The following is a 25,788-nucleotide window of genomic DNA, read 5'->3' on the forward strand; positions in this document are numbered from 1 at the left end:
CTGGATCCTGCCATGTTTTCTGCCTTTCGTGTAACTTTCACACTAAGTTGTAGTCTCTTTCAAATCCCATTTCTTTCATAAAGCCTTCTGTGATTGTCACTAATCTCATTTAAAAAATCTCTCCAAGAACTGAGTATTTGTGGACTATGTTATCCCCTGTTTTGTCCTCTAATAATTTCATATGTACGTGTCCTGTCTTCTCTATCAGTCTGCAATAATTTTTAGGGCTGGATCCCATTTCTTGAACAATTTATCTACCTATCAGGGCCTAACATAGGACATATTATTAGAGTAGAATTGGTTTGAACTTGAAACCAGGAACACATTTTGACAGCTCAGAGCTCTGGGTTTGCAGTAGAAAAATTTCACAGCAGGTGGTCCCAGAGCAATTTTATGAGTCGAGGGCTCCAAGTTTGCAGTGCAGAATATTAGGAGTAAAACTTTAAAAGAAATAAGTAAATGATGGACCTGTGTATCTGAAGATTTCAATTTAAGTAGAGGGGCTTAAAGTCAAGATGAGGATTATCAAGAAAGTAAACATGGCTATTTCAACAGCTTAGGGATTTAACCAAGTTAAATCCTGGGGCATGATCCTGGCATTTTAATTGAAATTAAAATTTAACATCAAAAGTAAGAACACAGCACGGAATACGAGTGGCACTTTAGTCTCATCCTGTACACAAAATGTCAGCCTGACTTTTTCTCCCAGAAGTTTCTGTGAGACCAAGGAATTTTCTGAGCAGGGTGTCTCCAGATTAGCAACAAGTGTTACATTAATGTTATTCCGGTCACAAATGGTTTTTAGACATTCTGTGTCCATCAGTTTGTTTCCTGACCTAACAGGATGTACTGTTTAAATTGTCTTGCTGGGAGTGCTATCAGCCTTGTTATGTTCCATAGGCCTTTTCTCCTCTTGTGAATAATCCTCACTGATTTCTGCCTCCACTGAAGTCCTAGCACTTATCATCCATGCTGCCTACGGACTCATCAAGTCATAATATCTTGTCTTTGATGCCCACCTGGTTCAGCTCACTCACCTTATGCATGAGAAGGCCCAGAGTGCTGTAGTCAGTTTCCTAACGTCATGCAGTAATGTGATAGCAAAATTGTGATTAGAATCTGAGCCTTTACAGACTGTTCGGTATGCTTCCACCTCCATGGCACTGCTCACATTTACTATTATAAACATACAATAATAGAAATAATAATAACAAAATAATGTGTTATGTTTGTATAATGCTTTGTACCTCATTTATTACATTATTCTTATTTTTTACTTCTATCAAGACAGTACTGATTTGGTTAGAGGGCCAGTTCTTACAATATTTGGTCCCTAGAATTGAGCTCTGTTTACAAAAAAGTATTTTTAAAAAAATGGACAAATTGTATTTGTGGTACACAACATGATGTTTTGAAATATGTCTACATTGTGGAAAGGCTAAATCATAAGCTCTGTTTTTGGGTGGGAGCACTTATTAGGATTTTCCATGGCCTGGACAGACTATACTGACTCTGTCCTCCTTCCCTTGTTATACCTCTGTGCTCACCAAGCAACCTTCTAAGGACTCATGTGGTCTTGCAGATACACTGATAGGAAGGAGGTAAGCTGACTGGAGAATTTGAGTGCATTACTTTGGGCCTCAGAAAGAATAACTCCCTGAGTAAATTAATAAACCAGCATTCTAGTTTCTCAGTCTCTGGAAACTTTGGCTTGTGTGAACTATCCCCTGAGACTGGTTAATTTGGAGGGGACGGACAGAACTGTGTTTTAGAAGCTGCCCAGCTGAGATCAGATCTGCACTGATGATGGCTCTGCTGGGCCATGACTGTGTTGTAGGTCCTGTCTTAGGAACTGCAAGTGGGCCAGCTAATCACAGCTTTATGATGAGCTACTTGATTTCTGGTTCTGTTTTATGCAGAGCTAAGGCACTTTCACAGGCTGGGTTTGGTACTCACAAAGCTTGATTACAACATCAGCCCAAAAACAGCCCAAGAGGACCCCCGAGGCATTCCTAGACAGTTGTGAGACAAAGGGGATGCCTGACTTTTGATTCAGGTGAGGGCAGATTCCAGTTAGAAAGAAATCCTGAAGCCAATGAGACTTTGCTACCATTTATCAAAAAATCTCATTCTCCAGAAATCTCATTCTCACCTACATTTAGGAGAAACAGTAAGTGGGCCTGTTACTGTGCCATCAACTCAAACCACCCCAAAAGTCAGAGGCTTAAAACAACAATCATTTATTCTCAGCGACCAGCAGGTGAGCTGGGGCAGCTTTCCTTCAGGCTACAGTGGCAGGGTAGCTCTTCTTCCTGTGTCTCTCCTGCTCCTCCTGGGACTGGTGGGCTAAGCTGGGCATGTTCTTTCCATGGTGGAGTCACAGGGGCAGGCAGGACGGCCCTAATGTGCAAGCACACTTCACGCCCCTGCTTGCTTGTGTCTGCTGCATCCCATGGGCCAAAGCAAGTTACATGGCTGAGCCCAGCTTCTAAGGCCAGGGATGGTTCCCTGCCTTCTTGTGGGAGGAGCTGCCAGGTTACACAGCAAAGAGTGTGGACACAGGGAGGGCTGGAGGACTAAAGACATTAAGACAAGCAATCCCCAGGGCCAGCTGGCTATTTGGAATTCTTGGTGACAGATTTTTGTTATTCATAGTCCCTGGAAAAGGTTTCTCTATATGATGAGGTCCGTTTAAAAGAATGTGGTAACATTTTGGCAGTTCCTCAAAAGTTAAATGTAGAATTACCATATGATCCGGCAATTCCACTTCTGGGTATATCCCCAAAAGAATGGAAAGCAGGGACTCATATAGACACTGGGACATCAGTGTTCACTACAGCATTATTCACAATAGCCAAAAGGTGGAAACAACCCAAATGTTCATTGAAAGATGATTGGATGAGCAAAATGCGGTATATACATCCAATGGATTAGTATTCAGTCTTAAAAAGGAGGGAAATTCTGACACATGCTACAACATGAACGAACCTTGAAAACATGGTAAGTGAAATAAATCAGACACAAGGGATATGTGTGGGTATGACAAATACTGCATGAATCCACTTAACATGAGGTATGTAGAGTAGTCAAATCCATAGAGACAGAAAGTGGAATGGTGGTTACCAGGGGCTGGGGGCAGGGGGAATGGAGTTATAGTTTAATAGGTACAGAGTTTCTGTTGGGGAAGATGGAAAAGTTCTATAGATGGAGGGTGGTGACGGTTGAACAATGTGAATGTACTTAATGCCACGGAATTGTGTCCTTTACAATGATTAAAAGGGTGAGTTTTATATTATGTATATTTTATGTTGGCTTGGTCAGCAGATCTTTGGAGAGACCTGGGGCATCAGATGTGCAGAGAGGGTGTGAAGATCCTGCCATCCACTCTGGTATGAAGGCCTCTGTGTCTCAAAGATGAGGAGAGAAGAAAGCTCAGGTCTAAAATATTTGGATTAAATATGCTTATTAAATTTTTATTTGCAGAATTAAATCCATTTGGCCAGGCTAGAAGCTTGCTCACTTTGTAGAAACTGACTCAAGCTTGTATATGAAAAGTTCTGGGAAATGGGAGGATTCAGGACCTGAGGAGGTAAAATGAGGGCAATTTGGGGGCTAATGAGACTGTGGTCTCTTTTCTCGCCTTTTGTTAAATGGGTAACATAACAGATGCACAGGGGAGGAAGGTGGACCCAATAAAGCCAGCAAAGTAACGATGAAGCCAATATGAGTGCTTAATGACACCTGCAGAGCTTGTCTGGGAATATGCAAGGTTTTGATGACAGAGATGCCCAAACCTTCCTCTTATGATGGTTGGGCTATTAGTATATTTTTTGAGAAGAGAAAGCTAATGGGTACCTCAAAACCTACCAGCTTCTGGTGTAGAAGGAAGTAGGTTCATCTGTCTAAATATATGTGCTTTTCTTTTTTTTCCTTCCCAAATATGCTCTTCAGAAATATGTCAATGACACTGATATCTCAGTGTGGTGAAGGAGGAAGGAGGCGCTTGTCTTTAATCTTGACAACTGAAGAGGACTTCCTTTGTGCTAAGGTTCCGTGCCTTTATTGTTTTCTCTTTTCTCCCTGTTTCTTCTGTCCCCTATCTCCCTGGACTTGGAAAGAGAGAGATTCTAAATGGCTACCTTTCTATGTGACAACATTTTTAGGGTATCCACCTGGGAGGACAGGGTTGGCACATGCTGAGGAAGCAGTACATCATGGTCTGATTAGTTGTACCTGCTTTTAGACCTGCCTTCTAAGACACAGCATGGGCTTGGGATGAGAATATCCTTTTTTTTTTTTTTTTTTTTTTAAAGATGGTGTGTCACTCTGTCACCTGGGCTGGAGTGCAGTGACGCGATCTTGGCTCACTGTGATTTCTGCCTCCCAGATTCAAGCGATTTTCCTGCCTCAGCCTCCTGAGTAGCTGGGATTACAGGTGCCTACCACTACTCTCAGCTAATTTTTTGTAATTTTAGTAGAGAAGGGGTTTCACCATGTTGGCCAGGCTGGCCTTGAACTCCTGACCTTATGATTCGCCTGTCTCGGCCTCCCATAGTGCTGGGATTACAGGTGTGAGCCACTTTCTTTCTCTGATGACTCATGTGCTCTTTGCTTGAGAATTCTGGGCCTTGGCAAGTTGGGTACCACTAGGCTCTCTGAATGGACAGACCACCATTGTCTGCATTTCCTGGAGTTATGGAACTAAATGTTATTTCCTTGGCCTTGGCCTTTTCTTCAGACAAATACAGCCTCATGAAATTCTGGGTATAACCGGAGTCCCAAGAACCATAGGCCTGGGTGTCCGGCCGTGGTTCCTGAGGGCAGAGCAATAGAAATATTGCAGAACAGACCCAGCAGCAACCAAATCAGAGGCCCAAGGAGGGCAACTGACAAGGCTGCCTGTGGTCCTAGGTAATGGAAAGCGAAGGGACATTTGGTGAGTCATCACCAGAGCATCCACGGGGCTCAGGCAGAGACTGCTGGGAGCACTGCCTGCTGTTTTGCAGGACTCTGTAGTCCAGGACCATCCCTTTCTGATCAATGGCAATGCATTTCTGCTTGTTCTAGTCTGGTGCCAAAGATGAACTCTCCCCCTTCCCCCTCCTCTTACTCTAAACATCCCACAGGGACAGAATAAAGAATGTTTCAGATCAGTTGTCCTCACAGTGGAGACCTGTCAGAGATCTGTCAGGAATGATGTGTAAACAGGGATGGGAAAATGAAAACCAGAAAAGCCTCAGGTGGGCTGTTAGGCAGGCGTGAGGGCACCTGTGACAAAACAGTTCACAGACTGTGATGGTTTTGGGAAACTATGGTTACTTTTTCTAAAATAATCAATATGTGTGGGTTTTAAGGATTAAAATTTGCAGCCTTCCCTGAAACGTAGGGAGGTGGTACTCAGACTTCTGTGTAATTGCAGTGTTAGGAGGCTGCATAGGGAGTTATCTTCCCTATTTCCTTGTTTTCAGGCAAGACCAACCAAGGCACCTGACTCAGTTCCAGCCTATTTTTAAAAAATCTCCATTTAGAAAATCGCTTGGCTTCTTTTTGTAATAATGTTTATTGAATATTTTCTATGCACTACGTTCTTGACAGGCAGCATCTCTTTTAATCCTTGTAATCACCCTATGAGAAGGGTATTGCTATTATCCACATTATACAGTCAAGAAGACTGAAGCCCAGAGAGGTTAAATCGCTTGCCCAAACCCACATGTTGTTTAGTTAGTGGCTGCTCTGGCAGTGAGCCTGGGCGTCTGACTCCAAAGCCTGAGCCTGGAGCACTGCTTGGGAGCCGTTCCTCAGGGTCTCACTTTGGTGTACCTTCTGCAGTTTTGTCTCAGGTCACCATAACAAAGTGCCACAGATTGGGTGGCTTAGATGACTGAAATTTATTTTCTCACAGTTCTGGAGACTAGATGTCTGAGATCAAGGTGCCGACAAGGTTGGTTGCCTGACTTTGCTGGCAAGCTGTTCTTAGACTTTCAGCCTCCACGGCTGTAAGAAATAAATTTCTGTTGTTTATAAGCCACCCAGAACATGGTACTTTGTTATAGCAGCCTGAACTGACTAAGGCAATAACCATTTATAGGTCCCCTGGAAGGGACATGGAGTGGAGAGGAGAAACCAGTGTTGGAGCCCTGTGCCCATTCCCGTGGGCTTATGCTGGTCTGGGCCCTTAGATTTTATTCTCTCAGAGATTGTTATGAATTAGTAAATATGGTTTTTCTTTCCCATTATAGGGTGGTTGTCTTTCTTGCATAGAGGAGAGGGGATGGGTGTATATGATCTTGGCTGCTCCTAGACCTTAATTAGCCTGAGACTTTTCCAGGGTAACCCATCTGTTGAAGTCAGAGTTTTCCATTTCAGAATTTTATCTCTTTCCAAGGTACAGCCAGAACCCTAGGAAGGGTTTGACTCTATTACAATATACTCGACTTGAAATTGTAACTAAAAATGATGGTGATGAATTGCAGACAGAGCAAGCAAGTGAGCGAGTGAGCATGCAGGAGTGAGCAAGCAGCATCTGTTGAATGGTGAACCCCAAGAGTTCAATTACCCCAGTTCTCGCTGCAGAAGGTAACCATGGAAACCTCATAATCCAAAGCATCACCAGTCTCCAAGCAAAATACACACACACACACACACACACACACACACACACACATGCATGCCTCAAGAGGGCAGTATGTATGTATGAGTATAGGTGCACGTGTCTGTGTTTCAGTTATGGTGTATGAGGGGTATGTTTGTGTGATACCTTGACAGTTTGTGTTGTGTGTATATCACATGGAATTAGTATGGGCGTTTGCTGCCATGCTTTCCGGTTCTGTTCTCAGAGGTGGTGAAAGAGTGCAGATTTGTCCCAGTGTTTGGGTGTTGCACTCAAAGATGGTTAGAACGTAGGAGAGGATGTGCAACTTCAGTTTAGTGGAGGGTAATGTGGTGGCAGGGTTTGGGCATATAGGAAAGCTTTTAACTTATTTTTTTCCCATGTCAGGTTTCTATTGCACAAAAGTGTACAGGATTGAATATTTTACCAGTTGGGAGGTATATTCCTGTGGAATAGGGCAACTCAGTGTGGATCCATATCAAACTTCTCAAACAATCTAATGTGGATGTAAATCCAGGTTTTGGGGTATTATTTTTACAAAGCAGTGTCTTTTTTCGGGGTATGTGCTGGTCTTTTTGTATTTTTTTTTTCTTTTCTAGCTTTCTGCTTTAAACCTCATCCTTTTTCCTTAAGCTTGGGGCTAGCTGCCTATTGCATGAGGGATATGTGAATGTTGCACTTGGGGAGGGAGTGGTAGGGACAACTCATGAACGTCTGCTAATGAAATATGTCACTCAGTATGTGCACAATATCAAGAAGACTGTGTGTCACTTGGCAGATCTTTGAGTGTAAGGCAGCTCCATCTGGATTAAGAATTATTTGTTGAAGAGGGGGTAGCTGTATGAAGACTGGGGCTTCAGACAGGCATTCCTAGGTTTCTGAGTGATGAATGGGGGGCCACACACCATGGGAAACCTGGCCCTGTGTTAGAGGCTGTCTCAACTTAATGGTAGCTCTGTGCACACAAGTATAAGGGCTATGTGTATGTGTCTTTACCAGCTCTGTTCCTCCTGCTTTGTGTGATGTATGATGAAAGAGAATTCATTAGGAGGCATTGGGAAGAAACCCTGTCTTTCGAATTCTTGCCTTTCATTCACATTTATAGCTGAGGGTTTTTAAACTATAGAGGTCTTGTTTGTCCATCAAAAGATAATTACCAAAAGAATATTTTCTTTTCTCTTTTTAAAGGAAGCTGCTTCCTGGATGACAGAAATCCACATTGGCATCTCCCAGCAGGGGCTTGAAACACTGCCCACATGGCCCATGTGCCTCTGGTAGCACCATCCCAGCCTCCGTCTGCTCCCAGGAAGAAAGGGCCAGGCTAAAAGGCTGGGAGACATTGGATGTTAGGCAGTTGCTTGTAGCTCTGACACCATGAAAGGAACTCCTAGTACTGGATGCATAAAGTTACCTTCTGAGCTTGCCCCAAGGGCACCAGGGCAACCCCAGAGATGGGCTGAAGAGAACCACCCACTTGACATTGATCACTTTCCCCATTCCTGCTGCTGCCCATCCTCATTTCCTTCAGGAGCTGGGTTTTCCACCCAGAATGTCTGAAAGATACCCTTGCTCTTGGCCCCCCGCCTCCTCAAAACAGTCCAGGGAGGAGGAGGTCTCCTTCCCTCCCTCCACTGTAGTACAGGGGGAGGCTCCCACCCGGGCTTCCTACCCTGTGCTCCTTCCAGGGCATGTCTTAAGTCTTTAACAAGCAACGATGCAGAAACCTGTGGCTTTAGTTTATTTACACTTTCATTCAACTGCTTTTTAAGTTCATTCCAAATGGTAGATTCTGGAGATATGGCAATGAAGAAGGCACTCTTTTTGCCCTTAGTGAGCTCACACGCTAGTCAAAGTGCCAACAAATAAAAAGGCAGTTATAGTACTATACAGTGAGATAAGATCCAATAGGGGTTAACCCAGGACACTATGGGAGCTTCTAAGAGGGGCACTAGCCCTGTTTTGGGGAGCAGGGAGGTTTATTAGAAGAGCTGATGTCTGATCAGTAACCTAAAGGATGAAGGGGAATTATCTGGGTAAAGGGAGGTGATGGGATGCTTTCCAACAAGGGGGAATGAAGTATTTGTTAGAAACATAACTGCTTCACAGGTGAAGCCTCATGGCAAATGGTATTTATGAGAGATAAAAAACGAGGGGTTCAGGGGGAGAGAGAGAGAGAGATGGAGAAGTACAGGAAGCAAACAAACACGCAGAGAGAGGAAGAGACAGAGACAGCTGGGCAGAGAGGAAAAGCTGGATGGTCGGGAGATGGCGAGACAGAGACAGGACCACAGAATCATGCATTGTTAGGGCCAGAGGGAACCAGAGCAGACATCCACAAGCCCCTCATTTTAAAGATAAGAAAACAGAGGCAAAGAAAGGCTAAATAATTATCCAGAGTCCCAAAGGTGTTTAGTTGGAATGCTGAGTGAGGAAACTGGATCTCCAGCTTCCAGTGGGTTGGAGAGAAAGGAGACAGAGGGAGACACGTGGAGAGAGAGTGAAGTCAGAGATGGAGGGAAGAAAGCTAGGTAAAAGCACAGTTGGCTAAGGTTCACTGGCGTCTCACTGTCAGGATTATGGTGCGGAGTGAAAGCAGGGAAAGTTTAGATGACATCTCAGCTGGGTTTCTTTCTTTTCCTTTCCCCTCTATCTTTTCATCTTTCTCGCTTTCTCTTTCCCTTTCCAACCACATCTTGCCTACAACTAGATGTCAGGGAACTGGTTGCCATGGCTACTAAATGGCATTCATGCAAGCTGAATTATTAAACCAGGGTCTTTTCTTTGAAGCCCTGGTCCCAGTATGAAGTCCCATTAGGGGGCGTCATGTGGGGCATAGGTCTGGGCCAGGGTGCTTTCTTGTGGGTCTGACTGAAAACTGAGAGGACAGGGAGTGTGTCTTGGGCACTGGGCTCTTTGCGTTGCTAGATGTATAGAGGTTTGGGGGTGGGGGGAGGTGCACCAGCGCTGTTGGAGGGATGGGGGGAGACAGGCCCTGTGTGCTGCTGAGAAGAATTCCTGCATCCCAGCCTAGTTCCCCTACCTCCTCTGACTAGAGCAGCAGCCACAACTCATTCAAATGGGACAAGAACCAAAACCAATATTTTTATTATGTCTGAAAGGACACCATATTGTTCTAAATAGTTGTTACTGTAGCCAGGGAAGAAAGAAATAACATGGCAGGTATGTCCCAGGGGGTCATACTTAGGTGTCTGGCATTGAGCACCGTATATGGATAGGAAAAGGGAATGGGTTGGGGGATCATCTTATTGGTGAGCAACCTATGCTCCCAATTGTATGAATGGGTTGTCAGAGACAGTCTTGTTTGTGGGTACAATTGTTGTTTGTTTTGATGGTGGAGAGGAGTGGGTATGGACGCTCTGCTCTTTAGGAGATTCCAAGCCAGGAAAACCATCAGCCGTCTGGTATCCTAGCTCTTTAAACTTTTTCATTAAAAAAAAGAAACCCACACATTGTAGAGTGAATGCTCCTGCTACCGGCTGAGGGGAGAAGGCCTGGTTGGCTGGTGACTGCACTGTGTGTGTGTGTGTGTGTGTGTGTGTGTGTGTGTGTGTGTTCTCACCGTGTGTGTGTGTGTGTGTGTGTGTGTGTATGTTAGGGTAGTGGTGGGGGCATGAAGAGTATATTTTGGGGTTCATGGAGTCGTTCTCCTTTCCCCTGAGCTCCAACAGATTCTGAGGTAATTTCTTAAAGTGGGGAAAATCTCTTCCTCTCCTTCCTCATGTTGTGCTTCTGACCTGGGGGTTCAAATCCTAGGGCCAGGCTCTTCTCAAGGGCTCAAGAGAGGCCCCCACTGCATTCTTATGCTTGAACAGAAAAACCAAACAAACAACCTTTTGATATGGGAAACCAGACCTCGAAGACTGTTCTAAAAATCTGTCAGCCTCTGAAAAACTGAGGTGTGCCCTGATTTTTTTCCTAATGCCCTGCCAGAACATTGTTTTTTCTTTTTAACATCAGGTTAAAGCCCAGGTTTAGAAAGTCTGATTCATAGACTCAATTCTTTTCAGGTTGGTGAGAATTTTTGGGACTTACCTGGCCCTGGGGCCAACATCCCGGCTCCTCACAGCATGAACCTTTCAAGCAGACCTTCTGGGGGTAAATTGGGAACTAGCCAAGGAGGATACATAGCCACTCCTTTTCCTGCCACAGCTAAGAGGAAAGGTGAGAGGAGCTGTTGGCATGGTGGCTATTTATTTCCCTTTAGTGCATGTTTTCACTGTGTGCCAGGCTCTGCCCTCAGCCATGGAAACTCACGGCCAAGTAGAAGGGCCAGCTGTCGTCATTCAGCCCTGATCATCCTCAAGTGAGGCCTTCTGAGGATTTGACCCACCTGGGTCAAGGCTAAGCCGAAGCAGTAAGAGTGGAGAGAAAGAGAACTCTCCTCTTTCTCTCCCTCCTCCTTTCCTGCGGCTCCCTTCTCTTGTTCCTTCCAATCCCACTGCCTCCTCTTCTCTCTTTTTCTGGAGCCCCTCTCTTCTCTGACTCTGAGCTCCTGGAGGAGAGGAGGCAGTTGTTTATAAAGCCACCTGCCAAAACCTCCCTAGGGACCCTACTGGGAGGTGTGAAGATGGGTGGGTGGGACGGAAAGTCATCACCTGCAGGGTTGTGGGAGACATTTCTATTAATTTGAGGGAAAGGTATGCAGAGAGCCAGAGACATGGGGGAGAGAATACCCTAGAGGGATTCAGGTCTTGGAAGCCTTGGAAACACCAGTTTGACTCAGTTTTGGGGCTGTTGATTTTTTGTGCTCCTTAACTGCCCACAGGAAACAGGGTCTCCGTTAGAGCCCTCAGCTAGCCCCCGGAGACCTTCAGAGAGCCTCTGGATCAGTCCACAGGCAGTGAACAGGCTCTGCATCAGGCTGGGGCTTCCCGTGGGAAGCGTCTGGCTCAGGGTCTGGTCCCCCACACCCCTCCTTCCCCCTTAACTTGATCCTTGAAGCCCCCAGTTCGCTTGTTTCTTTTTAGATGTAATTATGCTTTCCCTCTCCCTGCCCAGCAAGGCCAGCGGCCAGGACTCTGGTGAGGTCCAGAGCCGGAGCCCAGGAAGGGGCCATCCCGCCCACAAAAGAGAATCGGATACTCCAGTGGAAATCGCCCGCGGAAGTTTGAGGTTACTGAACTTTTCCACAGAAATCCTGACCTAAATTTCTTGACCTCAGGCGGTTTACAACACAAACCCCCGCCTAAATGAAGCCTCGCGGCGCCCCCCACCGCCCCCAGCCCCGGGTGTATGCGCGCTCACGCCGGCGTTCCCCTCCCACCCTCGCGCCGCTCCCTCGCCGCCTCGCGCGTGCAGCCCGTGTCTGGACAGCGATTTCTTCTGCTGTTTGGATACAGCTCTCTTCCCTCCTTCTTTGTTAGTCCCTGGTCTGCCGTCTCTGGAGGGGGCATGTATTGCGAGTTCTCTTTCTGATTGCCAGAAATTTCTTTTCCACTGTGTGAGAAGACAGATTTTTTTTTTTAATTGTCTCTCTTCTCCTTTAAGAATTTTGTTCTCTGTTTCTGGCCCTCACCTCCGCCTGCCTTCCTTCCCCATTCTTTCTGTGGATTCCTCCTTCTTCCCCCTTGAATTTCACCATCTCTCCTCCCCCGTCTTCGCCCTCCCAACCCCACCCCTTTCCTCTTTTAAAATAATTCAGTGATGTCTCGGGAATACTAGCACACCTTCTTCATTCAGCTGAGCGCGGGACTCTACATTAATTCAAGGTAAGCCCTGGGTTTTTACTGCCGGAGATGTGTCTGCCTTGCGCCCCGCATCCACTGCCTGCGGGTCTGCGCTGCATTCCCCGGTGGCGCCACCGGTCTGGCCTCGGCGCTGCTACCTGTTGGGGGGATGCATGGACCTTGGAGATCCGTACTTGGCCCTAACCTTCTCGGAATCTCCTCTGCACGCGCTGCCTGTTCTTCCTCTGCACGCGCTGTCCGTTCCTTTGCAACTTCCGTGAGAATTGTCCTGGCGTGGGAAAGCCCGCTCGCCCTTTGGCGCTTAGGGTGTGCATGTTGCGCCCCTTGCCGCGGCGCTCAGGGCAGCATCCCGCTGGAGGATGCAGGGTTCTCACCGCGTGAGGGGGGCTCACGCGGAGCCAGGCTCCGAACAGGGAGCGGGCGCGAGCCGCTGGGTTTTTGCAAGCCTTGGGGCCTCCGGCCGCCCTTCCATGCCTCCGGGCGCGGGCGGCTCAGCAGGTCCTCGGCATCGGGAAGTTTGTGCGGGGATCGCTGGAGGGAAGGGCGCGCGGCCCAGGGGCTGAGCTTGCAGCGAAGTTTCCGTGAAGGAAGCTGCATGTGCCTTTGGAAGCGACTCGAGACTGCTGTAGGGTGGGCTGGGTGTCTTATGGAGTTGCGGGTCAGACCGAGTGTTGTGGGTCCTTTCCTGGGACAGGACTGGGAATTGGGGCTCGAGGTAGGGGATGAAAGAGAACAGAGGAAGCCAGGCTGCGTAGGGTGACTTGCTTTTTGATTGGGCTTGAGTCTCCTTGTGCGAGGGTGGTTGTGCGTCCTTTCCCAGGGATGGAACATCCAGTTTTCTGTGCTTTTTTGCTTTGTGCCCATGTCCTGGAGAGAATGATGGGGGACCCTAACCCACCGACGTCTCCCTTGAGATCGCGGCTTCCTCCGTGCGCAGGGGTCTGAGGTCACTTGCTGCAATAGCGTCTGTGAGTCTGGCTGCTCCGAGCAGGTGATTCAGGCTGTGGGTGCGTGCCGAGATCTGGGGGCTTGTGCCGAGATCTGGTTCACCGTGTTGGAACATCGATTTGTACTTACTCTTGGCTGAGAATCACACCGTGTCATAGAAACCTCATCCTCAGAGGAAAGGCTGGGAGTCAGGATAGCTTAATCCACAGAGCAGGCTGAACCCAGATAAGTGTATTCATGCAAGGAAAGGGTGTTTCTGATGCTTAAATAAGAGTATTACTTTATCTCCACTGAGGTCAGAACCAGAGGAAAAGGGGCTTTCTCTCCTGGGGTTGGGAAAAAACTTCCCATTTGCAATTCCAAGATAAATTACTAATGGGAAAATATAGAACTTCCCCTGCAAATACATGGGTCTCGTAGGATGGTGCAGCGATTTCTACCATCTAAGATAAGATGACCGTTTCTTGTTGTTTGATTCCATTCTACTGTTCTCTCCCATGCTAAGTTTCTGACCAGCTAAGAAGCTTTTTACCACTTTGTAGTATAGTGTAATCATATCATTTAGGATTGACTGCATAGGGTGCAGATTGTCCAAGCTGGGACATTTCTGAGAGTGGACAGAGATGTTGGTAATAATTACACATGGCCAATGAAGACTCCCATACAGCTAGAGATAAATGATTAACCTAAGAGTGACTGTATTTATGCTAGGTTAGAGGTAGCGATAATTCAAAAGGCAACATGCGTTGGTTTGGATCTTGCCTCATTCTTCCTGACTCAGATTTCTAATGGACTTTATTTCAATTCCCTCTGAAAATCCAGCTCTCAAATACAAATCTCTTTCCTGTGATGAACGCCTTTTTCTCCAATTACATGAGTCCCTCTGAAATGCCCGTTCCTGGAGTAGAGCTTCATGCTGTAACTCTGCAGGGATGACAAATTGACAGTGATTTACATGGAGTTGTTTCTATTCCTCTGTCTTCTTGATTGTATTTACGAGTCTGGGGCTCCCAGGGAGCTGTCCTTCTGCCAGGAATTGTGAGTGTTGTGTTGATGGTAGCATGATATACAGTGATCCACACAGTCACATGGTTGAGCTATTGGATCATCGCTGTCACAGCTCCTCCACTCCTTGAAGGCTAGGATGTGTGTGTTGGGTGTGAGAAGAAGGAAGAGGAAAAAAAATCCTACATGTCTGGATTTCAAACTGAGAAACTCATGTTCAAGAAGCATCCTATTGTGGAGAAATGTCTGTTTTTTACTTCCTTGCTTGTGTGAGGGAGTGATGAGGATTCTTACCGATGTGTCAGTCACACCTCCATCCCCCTTGCAGCCTATAAATCTGCCAGACAGCTAAGTCCCCGCAGGGCCTCAAAAAGTGCAGTTACCATTGATTGACTGCTTATTGCTATATTTTCCAAATATTATACCAAGCAGCTTCCAGACATTTTCATAATTAATTGTTAACCAATCCTATTAAGTAGGTATCTCCATTTTATAGATGAGGAAACTGATGTTCAGAAAAGTTAACTAACTTTCTGAAGTTCACCCAGCTAGTAAGAGGCAGAGCTGGGATTTGAACCCAGGCTAGCTGACTCCCGGCATACAAGGTTGACCCTTTGTGCTGTAGTTGATGGCATCTGACTCACAGAGTTAGTCCCAGCTGCCCAGCCTGGGGAGTGATGGCTGGTTCCAGAGTGGGGTAGATTGGCCAGTCTGCTTGGTCATCCTGCCTGGTCCTTAACTCGTGTTGCCTCTGTTTTTTCTGTCAGCAGTGTCCTTCCTGGTGTCCGTCTTAGTGCATTTTGCTTTGCCATAAAGGAATACCTGAGGCTGGATAATTTATATATAAAAAAGAGGTTTATTTGGGTTACGGCTCTGCAGGCTGTACAAGAAGCATGGTGCCAACATCTGTTTCTGGTGAAGGCTTCAGGAAGCTTTCACTCTTGGGGGAAAGGGAAGGTGAGCTGGTGTGTGCAGATCACATGATGAGAGAGAAGCAAGAGAGAGAGGAGGGAGGTGCCAGGCTCTTTCTAACAACCAGATCTTGTGGCAATTAATAGAAAGAGAATGGATTCATTACCTTGAGGATGGTGCCAAGCCATTCATAAGGGATCTGCCCCCATGACCCAAACACCTCTCACTAGGTCCCTACCTCCAACACTGGGGGTTACGTTTCGGCACGAAATTTGGAAGGGATGAACAACCAAACTTCGTGTGTCTTCCACTTTTTGCCTGGCAACCTAGATCTTACCAGAGGGATCTCACCTCTGGATCCCAGTCCAGTGTGCTCACCAATCCTACCTGGGGTGGTGGAATTGTCTAATGGAAAGGCAGAGCACATGTCACCATCTGATTTTCAGGGTTTGTCTGCACCTTAGTTATTGATGCCTGCTTCTCTCAGGATCATAGTTAGGTGAATCCAGTTGTCTGAGAGGCTGACCATGGCCTAGATTGGAAAGGGCCTTCCCATGCCTTGGCTTCCCCAGAAGTAGTTCTGTAGACTAGTAGGGGAACCAGACCATCCCTCGTTGATAGCGTGTTGGTTGGGTCCCTCAGATCCTCTCTATCATAAAGGCAAAAATAGAAGCTTATGTGGATAATTCTAGATATTGTCATTCCCATTTACCCTGCAGCACAATAATTTACCAGACCAAGAACAGCATGGCTGGGGGGAAAGGAGGCAGGATGGTGATTGGGTCAGGGTGGGGAGTTAAAGAGTACTGTGTGGGAGACTTCATTTCTACCCAACTCAGCCTCTCTAAGAAGCCATGTCACCTTGCGCAAGTCACTAACCTAGTTGGGCCTCATTTAACTTGTCTGAAAATGAAGGTTGGGAAGATGCCTAGCAGATATTTTCTAGCTTCAGCAGTCCCGCAATTCAGGGTGGCTTTCTGCTCTGTGCTCTGTAAGTCTGAGGCAGAGCCGCGCCTTTTCTCTTCCCCTCTATTGGCAGAGTGTAGGCGGGACAGATGGGGCTGATGGACAGGAGTTAGATGGAGGGCCATGGAAGAAACCTTCTGGGTGGAGCAGCAACTGCCCTTGGTCTCCTGTAGGCAGGCCTCAGCCCATTCTGGTCTGAAAAAATTGGGTAGCTCAGCTGGTCAGGGATGAGTAGTTGAGATGCTGGCATATGTTACTTTGCATCCCCAACAAGTGAGGGAGAATTGGGAAAAGCAGGAAATACAATACTATACTAACAACCATCTACAATATGCCCTGAATGATTATCTGAGCAGTGGGGGAAAGGGGTGGGAGTGAGAGGCAGGACAGTGGGAGAAGGAGAGACATGGTCTTTGTCCTCCTGGTGCTGACAGTGTGGGGAGAGCCTAGAACTAGGCCATTGGACCAAGTATACATGTTACAAACTATAAAGCCATTCAGAACCAAAAACCCCTTGCAAAACTATTTTTACAAATGGTTGTAACAAATGGTTACAGTTGTTTATATGCAAATCAAGTACCTTCTGGCAGAAGCAAAGATGTGTGGTACCTTTCTCATTGTAACCTGGAAAACTGGTGTTATGAACGTCATCCTCATCCCTGACATGAGGATTCAAGAAGGTTCTATTGTCTGCAATACATGCATGGACTTGGGGGAAGTGCACTGAATGAGGTTCTAGAATGGGGCTCCCCCAAGGACAGGCCTTCCCATTTATGTTCATGTAGTATTGCTTTGGAAGATTCAGTCTGAATCACAGGGCCTTTGTAACTATGTGGACGGCAGTTGAAAAATAAAATTTCCTCCATAAACACTAGTCTGGGATTGGGGTGAAGGGAGAATGCTCTAGATTCTCAGTATAGGATTAGTAGTGACAGCAGCAGCTGAATGGGGCTGAGGGAGGGCACAGCCCCTGGGAGCACCAGGATAAAGGTGTGATGCTGTCTTGGGTACAGCTGCCTATGGCACGGGAGTGCATCCATTCCTGTGAGTTTTCATATAATTTCTAACCTGGGTAAAAAAAATCTAGGGCTGCACTTATGGACACACCTCTTATTGATGAAAATATCACTGTAGTTGCAAAAATGCAACTTGATATCAAAGTAGTTCTCTGTGCCTTGCTGTCTTGCAGAGGGTATCTTGTATATGTCTCTCTTAAGTGTCTTTTGGGGTTTCTTCCCCTTTCTCATGAACCAAATGTGTACATGTGCTTTTCCCAGAAGGAATGAGAAAATAAAGATGAAAATGACATGCATGATTCTTTCTCTTAAGTGATTGGTTTCTAGCTCTAAGTTCAGTACTTTAAGAAAGTATTTCTTTTATCAAATTATATATTCTCTGACTCTGGTATAGTGGATCTGGTCTTGTTCCAATCCATACTAGCTATATGACCATGAGAAAAGCACTTAAACCTCCACTTATTAATACACAGGCACAGAACTCTGTCTTTCAGAGAAGGGGACTTGGAGCTAATGGTCACTTGAGGCCCCTTCCCATGTTAAAATCATTGACTGTCATATGATTCTGTATCCTTTCCCTTCTCTCTCTTCTTCTACTGTCTCCCCCTCTTACCCTTGACTAGTCATACAATAGAATTTTTTTTGTTTGCTATATTTACTGAATAGGAATTTTATTCTTTGTTCTTAATTTAAATAGCTATGAGGAACATTTTACATTTCTGCTTCTGAAAAGAATGTAAATTGAGTTACTCTTGACTTACTTGGTCCTTGATTGATGTTTTCTTGAAAGTAATGATCCTAAATACAAAAAAGTTCCACCCTTTCCTTAGTGAGGGGATTCATAATGACAGGTGAACACACATCCAACTTCCACCTTCTTTTGTTGTTGGATCTCAGAATCTGGGTTAATGAGCTGTTCAGTGCTGAAGTCTAAGAGTCCTAGGTTCATCCAGGCAAGGAAAGCCAGCTTTCCAACCTCAGAACCTGAGCCCTGGTCCAGGGCGGCTCCCATGGTGACTGGAGAGGAAGGAACCTGGGCTTGGGGGGCAAAGCCGCTGGTGTGAGCTCAGTTCTGTCACTGGGTAAACAATCACTTCAGTTCTCTCTGCTTTCCCCTTCCTTTCTTCTACTCTCCTTTCCCCCTTCCCTCTTTCTGAAAATGTGTCCTGAGTGCCGGTTCGGGGCTAGGCACTGACTTGGACACTGGGAATACAGCAATGAACAAGACAGCCAAATATCCTACTGTTTTGGAATTTATATTCTATTGTAGGAAGAGAGAAACCATACATAGATAAGTAGATTGTTAAAAAAAAATCAGACCATAATAGAATAGCATTCAGATAATTAATAGAGGGTGATGTGGCAGTGACAGGGTTGCACTTTAGATTGCAACATCAGGGAAGGCTTCTGAGGAGGTGATATTTAAGCTGAAGATCAGAATGGTAAAAATGAAATAGGATCTATATCACCGATTCTCTATGGCTATTTTGAGGAATAAGTTAAATTGTATGCAAAAGTGTTTGAGACTATGAAATGAATGCAGCACATTTTATATCTCACTGGGCAAAATTCTTTGAGGTGGAGCATCATGATTAATTAATATTCGCAGTTTCAGTACCTAGCATAGTAATGAATGTAGGATGAATTAAATTATAAATGTAAATCAGGAGTTCAGAGGAAATGTTTAAGAGATAAATTAGATGATGCCTGGGACAGGCCTTTGTGGAAAGAAGATCCTGTTCCTTCTGTTCTTGCCACTACTGGGCTTTCCTGGAGATTTGCATCCATGAAGCCCTGGGAGAGCAGAGGTTCCCTGGGTTTACAGGGTACAGAGGGATGGAGAGGGACAGACAATACTGAGGGAGTAGAGTTCCTGAGTAAGTTCCAGGTTGCTCTTCTTGCTTTTTGGGGTCTTCTTAACCCAGAGCAGACAGAGATTAGATGCCCAGGCCTCCTTCCATCTCCTGCATCTGGGAGGGTGGCTGTTTTTCCCATGCTGCACAGGATGCAGACTTCGTAGCCTTTGCCTTCCTCCAGTGCTGCCACAGCTCTCTCTTCTCTCCAGCCCTGGGCAGAGCTCATCATGCTTTTCCCTGTTACCTGCCTGCCCAAAGGGTTGACTCAACACAGCCCACCTCCTGCACCCAAAGCTGTGAGTCACAGTTGTTCAAACATGGAGGTGTGAATCACTCAACTTCTAGCCTTTGAGATGTCTTGGGTGACAACTGAGGGAGAAGGCTTTGTGTGTGTCCCTGCCCTTCACTTCCCTTTGGGTTTATCATGCTTCCTCCACTTAGACCCTAGAACTCAGACCTCATGGCCCTTCCCCAGGGCCACACCACCAGTCTGGGGGTACATGGAATGTTTATTCACTCACACAGGAGGGGGCCTTAGGAAGAACATCCTGTCTCAATTTGTGGTTTCTGGACCAGCCACATAGCACCCTTGAGAATTTCTTAGGCATTCAAATTCTCATGCCCAGTCCCAGACATCTTGAATCAGAAACTCTGGGGGCAGGGCCAAGCCCTCCAGGGGAGTCTCATGCACATTAGTTTGGGAACCCCTGTTAGAAGGATAGCTGAGTGTGGAGCATCCAGCATGTGCCAGAAACTAGTTATATTGTATGTACACCTCTTTGAGTTACAGGAATTGTCAGTCTTGTTTTATAGATGAGCAGAAAGGCCTGCAGAACCCAAGATTATAGTAGGTGGTAGATCCCGAGTTTGACTCCAGTCTTGACTTCGAAGTCAGAATTATTGTGAGGTTTGGACCCCTAATTAAAATGCAAATATTTCTGATGACATCTGTTACTAATCAGTAACATCTTAGTGCTCTTAGTGCTAATTCCTGTCCTGGCCATTCACAATAGACTGCTGAGAGGAGAGTGGAACAGCCCTGAGAAGGAGGCCTGGATGTCTCATGGGTGGTGTCTCATGGGTGCTCCCACTGCTTGGCAGTTTCTCCTCTGGTTAGCTCTGGCTGAGTTCCTTCTCCAGATGGGACTGAGTGACTGATCCTTAAACACAGGTGCTTCCCGGTCCACCCTGGCCCTTTCAGCTATTTATGGTCCACACATCCCTCAATTTGCCTTGGCCATCGCTCATATGCTGGTGACTTCCAAATTTCTGTTCCAAACTAGGATTCTCTTTTGAGTTTCAGAATTTCTCTCCAACTGAATACTAGATGTTTATACTTCAACACCTCATAGTGTCTCAAACTCACCTTGTCTAAAACCTAATGCATCTTTATTTCCCAAATCTTGTCCTCCTCTCACGTAGCCTCTTTCAGCAAATGGTACCACCCTCCATCCTGTTGCCCAAGACAGAAATCTGGGAGTCATTTGTGACTCTTCTTCCTCCCTTTTGCCCTGACGTTCATCAACTGACCTGCCCTCGCCCACCCCACGGGGGCCTGGCTCACAGTTGCTTATCCTGATTCCTTGATACCTTTGGGCTGTCCTGGGTTCTTCTCCTTTGCACTCCCTTGGCATCCTGTGCTTACCTCTGGCATTGTGCTTCTTAGGTAGTGTTGTAACCGTCAGCCTCCCCTATGCTGAGATCCTTGATGGTGAGGATTGTGTCTTTTATCTATGTGTCTCCAATGCTTTGCCCTTAGTAGGTGACTGATAAGTTTACTGATTATATAAACAAGTAAAGAAGCTACCCTGGAACCTTTGGCAAATCCTGATTCTCCTTCCCTTTGTTGCAATACAGTCTCCCCTATGATGGGGTCACTGTGCTCACCAACTGTGACTTTGACAAGTTCCTTATCAGTTGACTTTGAAGTGACAGTGAGTACCCACCAACTCCTCTCAGAGAAAGCAGGGAGTTGACTGAAGGCGGTAATACTACGGAGTGTGTATGTGGTATATATATCTGTGTAGAAAGTGTTGCCATGAAGCTGAAGTGGAAGAATCCAGGCAGATTTCATATTCCTGCCAACTTTATGTCCAACAATTTGTAATTTATAGAAAATCAAAGAAGAGTTTTCTCTGATCTCCCCAATCCCCATCTTTCCCCCCAGGGTAAAGACTGTATTTCAATTATCACTGTTTACCCGCAGCTCCTCAATATGTTGTCTAGAACACAGTTAAGTGCTAAATAAATGTTCGGAAAGAGCTTTGGCTAATGGCAAGAACTCTAGGAAAGGTTCTGGGTTGGGAGAATGAGGGCAGGACCTACAGATCCATGATCAGACCAGCTGAGTCCCATGACTTTGAATATCATCTTTATGCCCTACACTCCTGTAGCAGTTAGCTTTTGCTGCATAATAAATCACCTCTGATCTCAGAGGCCTAAAACAACAGTTAGCATTTCTCATAATTCTGTGGGTTAGCTGGTGGTTCCTTTGTCCTAGGCTAGCCTGGCTGGAGTTGGATGGTCTGGTTTGGCCTCACTGACATCTATGGGTCATCAGCTGAGGCAGGGGCAGGGGGACAGCTGGGATGCTGGAACCTCTCTCTCCACAGTTTCATGTCCTCAGAGAGGCCAGCCCAGGTGTCTTCACATAGTTGTAGAAGGTTTCAGAAGCAAGTGTCTTTGTTTGAGCTGCTGTAACACAATACCATAGGTTGGGTGGCTCATAAACAGCAGAAATTTAATGTTCACAGTTCTGGAGGCTGGGAAGTCTGATATCAAGGCGCTGGCAGATTTGGTCGTGGTGAGGGCCTGTTTCCTGGTTCATAGGTGGTGCCTTCTCACTGTGTCCTCACATGGTGGAAAGGTAAGGAGCTCTCTGGGGCCTCTTTTGTAAGGACACTAATCCCATTCATGAGGTCTCCACCCTTATGACCTAATCACCTCCTAAAGGCCCCACCTTCTAATACCATCACAATGGTGAATAGCTTTCAACATATGAATTTGGGGAGGATACAAACATTCAGACCACAGCAAGGAGAGAGGGCAAGCCCCAGAGATCAAACCTTTTTCCATTCTCTGCTTGTGTCACATTTCCTATTGTTCCATTGCCTAAAGCAAGTCACATGGCCATGCTAGACTCAGTATAGGAAGGGACTACCCAAGGCATGGACATTGGAAAATGTGAACAAATTGGGATTTGTGTTAGCTTGGGTCCTCTGAGAAGTAGCCACCAAGATGGGATGAAATGTACATGGATTTTTATTAGGGGAAAAACTGATGAGAGTAATGGGGAAGGAGTTGGGAAAGGCTAGAAAAGCCATCTGACTGCCATGCAAGTCTAACCCTGAGTGATAGATTGAGGGAAGGTAAGTTGAGTTCAAGGGTCCCTGTCTGCTGTGCAATCTGAGGATTGCAAGGCTTTTGGGAGACCCTCAAGCCAGAGTTGGCTATCAAGGGAGTCCTGTGTCTCCTAGAGGTCTGCTAGGCACATTCTCACAGCCACCATAGTGTCATTACTCAACGAATTTATCACAACTCCCAAATTTATACTTCCAGCTCATTCTTTTCTCCTAAGCTCTAGACCTCTATAGTCAATGGCTTTCTTAATCTTTCCACTGGGTGGTCTCAGAGGCATCTCAGACTTACCATGTCGAAACTGAACTCTTGATCTCTGCCTCCAAATCTGTTTTTCCTCCAGCTTTCTTTGTCTTGGTGAGTGACATCTTCATCCACTCACAAGTCCAGGAGTCATTGTTGATACTTGCATCTCTGTATTCCTGTAGGTGATCCATTATGAAAGCCTGTCCACCTTATCCCTCAATATTTCTCGACCTTGTCTTCTTCTCTCCAGCTCTGCTGCCATTACCAAGACCAAACCATCTTCATCTCTCCCTTGGACAATCACAGTAGCCTCCACTTCCTCTCTGGTTCCCTTGTGGAGCTTAAGGAAGCCTGCATGATCTTGAAGAATAAACATGATTATATCACTTTTCAGCTTGAACTCCAAGATCTTAGCCATGGTCTCTGTGCCCTGCAAACCAGTCCCTACCCCACCCCAGTGTCAATGCCTACATTGCTCTCTATCACCCACCACCTTCCAGCAAGTCTGGCCTCTTTTAAAATATGCCAAGCTCTTTCTCACTGCAGGCCTTTGCACATGCTGTTCAGTCTCCTCATAATCTCCCATCCTCTCACTCCCCATTCACCTGGTTAGTGCCTATTCATTGTTCAGTTCTTGATTTAACTGTCATTTCTTCAGTGAGATCTTCTATCTCACAGATGAATGCCACCCTCCACCCTAGCCCATCTAATTTATGTTCCTCTGTGACACTGTCTTATAGCATCTTACAGTTTTATAGCTCCCATCCCAGTTCATGTGTGTATACTTAGTTTAGTGTCTGTGTCTCCCAGGCAGACAGTTCCCTAAGGATTGGGACTGTGTTTGCATGGTTCATGGCTGTGTCTCAGAGCCCAGCACAGTGCCTGGTATATAGCAGCATATCAGTCACTGTTGGTTGAATGGATACAGGTCCAAGGGAGTGGAGGGGAGTGGGGGAGAATGGGTCTTGCGGGGATTTGCCCCTCCCAGTCTCTGACTCAGGAGGAATTGAAGCTGCTCTGGTTCTGAGCATGTGACCTGAGATGTAGCATTGTTTTTCCCTGCCCATTCCTTGCTGCCTTACCTGCCTCATGCTCTCTGTGCCCTCATACTGGGGATATTGTCATACTCAAGACCCAGGGTCTCAAAGGAATTGGGCTGATCAGCTGTTCCTGGATTGGACAGAGAAGCTGGGACCCCTTCCTGAGCTCACCACGACCTGTGAAGGCATCCCGCTCCCTGATTTCATTCTGATTCCCGCTTCCTCTGGCTTTTGCCACCACCCCTCCCTGCCATGGACACCTCCCCCCAGCCCCCTCCCCTTCTTCTCCGCCTGCCTCCAGTTTCTTATGACTGAAACCATAGGCTGAAGCACCTCAGAAATGTCAAAACAGGGGTCTTGGTGATGCTGGCTGTGCTGGGCATGAGTGGAGGAGACTGCTAGAGCGTGAGCCTGGGGAAGGTGCCTAGGGAATGGGGCAAACACAGCCCGAGTTCCGTGTGTGGCTACCACAACTCTGACCCCAGATTCTGTCATGTTCTGTCCCCCTTGGGTGGGGCAAGGCCTGCTGGTACCCGAGAAATCATTGCTGGAATTCTGTTGCTAAAACATAAAGCTGCCGAAGTCCCTGTGACAGAATTCCTATCGGTAGGTGAGTCCAGCGTAGTGTCAGAGGAGCAAGAGCTAAGCAGCCGGGGAGTCAATGCTGCAGGGCAGGGCTTATGGTAGCAACTTTCAGACTGGGTCCTAGCTCTCCAAATTATTAGCTAAGTGGCTCCATACAGTGACTTATTTTCTTTGAATCTCAGTTTCCTTGATGTATGTAGGAATAGTACTTAACCTCATAGGATTTGTGTAAAGATTGAGTCAGTAGAAACAATTAGCAAATATTAGCTAGAGATGATCTGGGCTTGTGTGAGAGCAGGGGATTGTAGTGATCTCTTGTGGGAAGGGAAGAGGGCACGGTGGCAGGCAGAGCTCTAGCTGGGGACCACCATAGTACCTATGGCTGGCCCTCTTAATCTGCTGTCTTATGGCATCTCAGAGCCTCAAGCCCAGTAAAAGTAGATTATGCAAGCATATAAAATATTTGTGGGAGGTAGATGGTGCAGATTGCCTTGGATCTCATATCCTTTCAGGCATGGCTCTGGTGTGGAAGTGTATTAGTTAGGGTTCCCCAGAGAGAGAATCAATAAGAGATAGATAGATAGATAGATAGATAGATAGATAGATAGATAGATAGATGGACAATAGATGAAAGGGGATTTATTAGGGGAACTGGTTTATGTGATTATGGAGGCTGAGAAGTCCCTTGACAGGCCACCTGTAAGCTGGGAACCATGAGATGCCAGTCACATGGCTCAGTCCAAAGGCCTAAAAACCCGGAAGAATGGTGGCTGGTATAAGTCCTAGAATCCAAAGAGCGGAGAGCCCTGAGTTCTGATGTCCAAGGCGAGGGGAGGAAGGTGTATCCCAGCTCCAGGAGAGAGTCTTTCCTCTGTTTTGTTCTATACAAGCCTTCAGCCAATTGGATGGTGCCTGACCTTGTGAAAGGTACACTTTCCCCACCTATTCCACTCAGACTCACACGCCAGTCTCCTTTGGAAACACCATTAAGACACCCCCCAAAATAATGCTTTACCAGTTCTCTAGGTATTCCTAAATCCAGTCAAGTTGACACCTGATATTAACCATCACAGCATGTAAAGTTGTGAGGGCTTGGGCGATGCTAATTTGTAGAGGTCATTCAAACCATTAAGATAATGAAACAGTTTCAGTTTTCTGCATGTGACTAGCCAGTTCTCTGAGCACCATTATTAAATAGGGAATCTTTTCCCCATTGCTTGTTTTTGTCAGGTTTGTTGAAGATCAAATGGTTGTAGGTGTGCAGTCTTATTTCTGGGTTCTCCATTCTGTTCCATTGGTCTATGTGTCTGTTCTTATATCAGTACCATAAATGCCTAACAATTATAGACTGGATAAGGAAAATGTGGTACATATACACTATGGAATACTATGCAGCCATAAAAAGGACCAAGAGCATGTCCTTGGCAAGGACATGAATGGAGCTAGAAGCCATTATCCTCAGCAAACTAATGTAGGAACAGAAAACCAAATACTACATGTTCTCACTTGTGAGTGGGAGCTGAACGATGAGAATACATG

General features: G+C 46.2%; 1 protein-coding gene and 1 long non-coding RNA gene across 12 annotated transcripts in view; both read left to right on the forward strand.

The window, feature by feature from the left end:
* Positions 1-3,236: 3,236 nt before the first annotated feature.
* On the forward strand, positions 3,237-8,325 carry LOC139356536 (uncharacterized). The gene is made up of 4 exons (XR_011608530.1): positions 3,237-3,436; positions 3,952-4,048; positions 6,474-6,576; positions 7,799-8,325. It is a non-coding gene; the product is annotated as an uncharacterized lncRNA (long non-coding RNA).
* Positions 8,326-11,981: 3,656 nt separating this feature from the next.
* LOC105484537 (calcium voltage-gated channel subunit alpha1 E) overlaps positions 11,982-25,788 on the forward strand; it is a 492,953-nt gene continuing 479,146 nt past the window's right edge. For 7 of the 11 annotated variants that reach the window (XM_071076570.1, XM_071076587.1, XM_071076592.1 and 4 more), the window contains exon 1: positions 11,983-12,339. The gene's annotated coding sequence lies outside the window, so the exon portion shown is untranslated. Of the gene's footprint in view, positions 12,340-25,788 lie in introns of all 11 variants that reach the window. The other 4 variants (XM_071076618.1, XM_071076620.1, XM_071076617.1 and 1 more) reach the window with 2 other exon arrangements.

The sequence above is a fragment of the Macaca nemestrina genome, chromosome 1 (genome assembly GCF_043159975.1).
Source record: "Macaca nemestrina isolate mMacNem1 chromosome 1, mMacNem.hap1, whole genome shotgun sequence".
NCBI lineage: Eukaryota > Metazoa > Chordata > Mammalia > Primates > Cercopithecidae > Macaca > Macaca nemestrina.